Source organism: Otolemur garnettii, unplaced genomic scaffold (assembly GCF_000181295.1).
Source record: "Otolemur garnettii isolate 467f Iridium unplaced genomic scaffold, OtoGar3 scaffold00018, whole genome shotgun sequence".
Lineage (NCBI taxonomy): Eukaryota > Metazoa > Chordata > Mammalia > Primates > Galagidae > Otolemur > Otolemur garnettii.
Genome location: NW_003852413.1, coordinates 21,596,074 through 21,602,164, shown reverse-complemented (window position 1 = coordinate 21,602,164; position 6,091 = coordinate 21,596,074).

Genomic DNA, 6,091 nt, shown 5'->3' with positions numbered 1-6,091 from the left:
CAAGTAGCTGGGACCACAGGCGCCTGCCACAATGCCTGGCTATTTTTTGGTTGCAGCCGTCATTGTTGTTTGGCGGGCCCAGGCTAGATTCGAACCCGCCACCTTGGGTGTAGCCACTTGAGCCACAGGTGCTGAGCCGAGCCATACTTTTTCTTTGCACAAAATTCTAAGGTGTTTAGGTATATAAATTCCCAGACCAATACAAGTTTGAAAGGAGAAAGAAGACAGCTATTAAGGACTTTAAAATAAAGTAATTTGGACCAGTGCTGTCTTCCTGATAAGGAGAGAAGAGATAGAAAAATTATAAAAATTAATAAGGGGTCTGTAATCCTAGCACTTTGGAAGGCTTAGGCAGGAGGATTGTTTGAGGCTAGGAGTTGAAGACCAGCCTGAGCAAGGGCTAAATCCTGAGCTTATAGTCCCAGCTTCTTGGGAAGCTTAGGCAACAGGATCTCTTGAGCCCAGGAGTTTGAGGTTGCAGTGACCTATGATGATGCCACAGTACTCTAGCCTAGGCGATAGAGTATAACTCTACCTCAAAAATTAATTTAATTTAATTTTTATTTCAGATTGATGTGAGGGTACAAACAACTAGGTTACAATGTTTACATTTGTTAGATAGAGTCCCTCTTACAGTTGTGTTCCACACCCAAGAGGTGTGCCATATACCCTTACATTGTACCCATTAAGTGGGAACACACCAATCCCCCCAAAATAATAATATTAAAAGTAAAAAGCAATTTGGGTTAGGGGCAAATGTTATATATACCTTCAAAGGAGTCTGTGGGCACTACAACAAAATCCAAAGACTGGTGTTTATGTTTCATACCTTGAATCAATCAAGAAAAGACTGAATTTCACTCATTATATTCCATTTAGGAAAAAAAGACAAGTAAAAAATACATTTGACTAGTTCAAAATGGTAGTGAGTTATCAGAACTTACTAATATCACTAAAGTTGGTATACAACTTCTGACTACTAAAAAAGAATGCATTTTATAAATATTCCCATCAAAAATAATTTTTAAATGTTTTAAGTTATGAGACCTAGAGACAGAAGCCTGGTGATCTGGAAAATGTTTTAAGTTATTTGTATAAATGGAAAAAAATTTTTTCTTATAAAAATGAAGTAGAGGCCAGGTGCAGAGGCTCACGCCTATAATCCTAGAACTCTGGAAGGTCGAAACAGGCGGATTGCTTGAAATCAGGAGTTCAAGACTAGCCTGAGCAAGAATGAGACTTCATCTCTAAAAGCCGGGCATTGTGAGGCGGCACCCCTAGCGTCAACAGGGCACCAGCCACATACGCCTAGGGTGGTGGGTTCAAACCCGGCCCTGGCTTGTTAAGCAACAATGACAACTGCAACCAAAAAATAGCTGGGTGTTATGGCAGGCGCCTGTAGTCCCAGCTACTTGGGAGCCAGAGGCAAGAGAATCTCTTAAGCCCAAGAGTTTGAGGTTGCTGTGAGCTCTGATGCCACAGCACTCTACCCAGGGCAGCAGCTTGAGACTCTGCCTCAAAAATAAAAATTTAATTAAAAAAAAATGAAAGCTGGACATTGTGGTGGGCCTGTAGTCCCAGCTACTGGAGTGGCTGAGGCAAGAGGATTGCTTGAGCCCGAGAGTTTGAGGTTGCTATGAAGCCATGGCACTCTACTAAGGGTGACAAAGTTAGACTCTGTCTCAAAAATAAATAAATACATACATAAAATAAAATAGAAGTAGAGGCTGGGCACCTAGTCCCAGCTACTCAGGAGGTTGAGATGGGAAGATCACATGAGACCAGGAATTTGAGGTTGCTGTGAGCTAGGCTGATGCCACTGGCATTCTGCCCTGAAGCAACAGAGTAAGAGTCTGTCTCAAAAAAAAAAAAAAAAATTAAGAAAAAGAAAATTTAAAAAATGAAGGGGTAGAACAATGAAGGGCTACTGATTTTCCTGGAAGAGGCAGTGAGTGACCTTCCTGACACCCTGTTCACTGCTCTCCTGGCCATAACCCCATTACCTTGTAATTAGTGATTAATTTCCCTCTCTTCCCTGAGGGAAGCCTATGCATTTCTTATGGGCTAGGACAGTGTCTTTTATCTCTGTTTCCCTGGTATCTACCACAAGTACTGTACATTGTAGCTATTCAACAAACATTTGTTGAACAAATGAAAGAATGATATCAAGGTCATAGCTTGTACTCCTCCCCTTTCCTTTAACAGTAAGACATTAAGTCTTGCCACATAATCAAATAATAGTGTACTCCAGGACAAATTCATGTATTTACCACATTGGCCTACAGATCAGGAATATTGTGACTTTAATCCTATATAGTTTTCCGGGGGTGGAGGTGTCATTTCTGCAGCTAGAAATGAACTTTAAAAATTCCCTTTATGCATGACACGAGTAAAAGATATCCCAAGATTCTTAAACTGAATAGCTTGTGGTATCAAGAACCAAATGGCTTGGGGTAGTTGAATTTCTGATACCTGATCCTTTGGAAATTTTCCCAATGGATACATTATACAAGGGGCCATTAGCACCTGAATGGAAACAAACTAGTGACTAGGAGTATTTTACTTCCTACGAGATCAAATAATGAATCATGAACTGGATCTGTAGACAGCTGCACAAAATAGATTATCAGTAGAAGATATGGCAGTGCCAAGGCCCAAACTGCAAAGTCAGTTGGGAACAGAGAGTAGCCAGAAGTGACACTAGTGGAAGGTCACTTACAGAATAAAAGTTGCCAACTGGATATGTTCCTCTAAGACAGCTTTGCAGTGGCAAAGGAGCTCAGTCAAGATGAAAGATGGCCAGAAGGAGGTGGTGAGGATTTGAGAGAGCTCTATTGTAAGTAGCAGCCCACAGAGTTGGCCATACAACCCTAATCTCCCCCCCAAAGACTTAAAAACCATCTTCCTTCCCCTTAGAATTCCTGTTCCCTTTATGTCCCAGCATTCTTTAGCATTCCAGGACCTAGGGAAAGCTGCTCCCTGAAACTTTTCTCTCTTGCCCATTTAGATTTCCACTTCTGGAAATGGTTCTACTCCTCTGAGTATCCCAGGGGCCTCGACTCTGAGGATGGAAATGAATTATAGAGAGAACTAGCCATAGAGATAGTATCTAAAAAAAAAAAAAAGCATGTGAACATATACACACACTCCAGCTGCCAGTAGAAAAGCCATTGTTAGCATCTTGAGGCAGATTTTCTGGGGCACATCTTCAGGGAAGACTCTGCTGAGGTCACTGACAACTGCCACCTGGCCACTGGCCAGATTACATTTTATGAGTCAACCTGACCTTCTCAAAGGTCACAGCCACCGCAGGGCTGGTGCTCTTTCATGTTGACAACCCATTCCAACCCTCTTAACCTCAACAAAACAAAACAGCCTCAATTGTGGCACATGCCTGAGTGTTCATCACATTCCCCCAGGCTCAACACCAGCCTTCTCCAACCTCTGCCAGAAATGATTACGGATTTCTCACAAAGAGTCACCATGAACACAATCAAGGGCATGTAGATCCCACAGATAGGAAAGAATCTCCCTGCCCTTCTATAAAATAGAGATTTCTTCCATTCCAGCTTTTCCCAATCATGGAAAAGCCAACTAGGGTGGCTTCCTTTTCCCCTAAACAGCGACCCACCATTCCTATGGTAGACCATTAGCAAGAAAAATTAAACTCAGCCGGGCGTGGTAGCTCACGCCTGTGATCCTGGGAGGCCGAGGTGGGTGGATTGCCTGAGGTCACAGGTTGGAGACCAGCCTGAGCCAGAGGGAGAACTTGTCTCTAAAAATAGCTGGGCACTGTGGCAGGTACCTGTAGTCCCAGCTACTTGGGAGGCTGAGGCAAGAGAATTGCTTAAGCCCAAGAGTTTGAGGTTGCTGTGTGCTGTGATGCCATGGTACTCTACTGAGGGTGACAAAACTCTGTCTCAAAAAAAAAGAAAATGAGGGGCAGTGGCTCAAAGGAGTAGGGCGCTAGCTTCATATGCCAGAGGTGGTGGGTTCAAACTCAGCTCCGCCAAAAACTGCAAAAAAAAAAAAAAAAAAAAAGAAAGAAAAAGGAAACCTAACTTTATGGTACCAAAACCCAAAACTCTTAAGAGAGGACTGAGAGTCAATTCCTGCTGCAGACTATCACATAAATTTCTAATTTTGTCAATAATTCATCACCAAAGTTTTATTCCCAGAAATAGTCAGGTTGGGTGCAGGGGCTCATGCCTATAATCCTAGCACCCTGGGAGGCCAAGGCAGGTAGATTGCTTGAGCTCACAAGTTCAAGACCAGCCTGAGCAAGACTGAGACCCCGTCTCTACTAAAAATAGAAAAACTGAGGCAAAAGGATTGCTTAAGCCCAAGAGTTGGAGGTTTCTGTGAGCTGTGATGCCATGGCACTCTACTCAGGGTGACAGGAAGAAGAAGAAGAAGAAGAAGAAAGAAGAAAGAAGAAAGAGGAAAGAGGAAAGAGGAAAGAAGAAAGAGGAAGAGGAAGAGGAAGAGGAGGAGGAAGAAGAGGAAGAGGAAGAGGAAGAGGAAGAGGAAGAAGAAGAAGAAGAAGAAGAAGAAGAAGAACCAGTCAATTCTGGCTTCTTACTATATGTTTCCAAGCAGTAAAATATAATATAATTAAAATGTTATCATAACCTACCTTTCAGAATGTTGTTACTAACTAGATTTGTGATCTTGGGCAGGTCACTTCCTGTCCTTGGGCTTCAGTTTCATCATTTATTCACTCAACAAATATTTACTGAGTAGCTAGTAAATTTCAGGTACTGTGCTGAGTGCTGAAGACAACAAAGAAGAGCAAGATAAAGTCCTGCTGAAGAATTTCTCACTCTGTGCTAATGTAATAACTCATCGTGTTACTGTGTGATTAGGGCTATAATGGAGATTGGCAACAAAAACTGGGAGGGGCGCATCTGTGCCTGAATAGGGGGACAGAGGTCTGTAAATTCTGTTATTCCGAGATCATGATGCATTCCAATGGACAGAAAGACCATTTGGATATTCTGCTTCAGGGAAGTATGTGTGATGCTGCCCCTTCACTAATGCAGATAAGGAGTTTATCATTGGCTCTTTACCATTTGGCACTAATACCTCTCTTTGAAATTGAATAGAAGCCAGGTTCTTAATATTAGACTTTTGCATTACAGAATTCAATTCTAATGATCATGCAGGAATGTAAATACTTGGTAAAAATAAGTCTCTCCCAATTCAGAGTAGAGACACATTATATATTCTGTTCCATACATAAACTTAACCAACTGATAAAACACATACCTCATTTAGGGGGAAAAAAACCAAACCTAGACACACACGAAGTAAATATATGATAAGGGTTATTGGATATTTTTTTTTTTTTTGAGACAGAATCTCAAGCTGTTGCCCTGGGTAGAGTGTAGCGGTGTAACAGCTCACAGCAACCTCAAACTCTTGGGCTTGATTCTCTTCCCTCAGCCTCCCAGGTAGCTGAACTACAGGTGCCTGTCACAACGCCTGGCTATTTTTTTTTTTTTTTCGGTTGTTGTTGTTGCAATTGTCATTGTTGCTTTATCTGGCCCAGGCCGAGTTTGAACCTATCAGCCCTGGTGTATATGGCTAGCGCCCTACCCACTGAGCCAGGGACACCGCCAGATTTTTTTTTGAGACAGAGTCTCACTATGTTGCCCTTGGTAGAGTGCCGTGGCATCACAGCTCACAGCAATGTCAAAATCATGGGCTTAAGCAATTCCCTTGTCTCAGCCTCCCAAGTACCTTGGGCTATAGGTACCTGCCACAAAGCCCGGCTATTTTTGTTGTTGTTGTTGTGATTGTCATTATTGTTTAGCTGGCCCAGGCTGGGTTTGAACCTGTCAGCCTCGGTGTATGGGGCTGGCACCATAACCGCTGTGCTATGGGCACCAAGCCTGTTTTTCTTTTTACTGCTCTCTTTTTTTTTCAGGCAGATTCTCATTCTTTTGCCCCAGGTATAGTGCCATGGTATCATAGCTCACTGCAACCTCAAACTCTCGGGTTTGAACAATTCTCTTGCTTTAGCCTCCTGAGTAGCTAGGACTACAGGGGTGAGCCACCATGCCTGCCTAGTTTTTTTCTATTTTTAGTA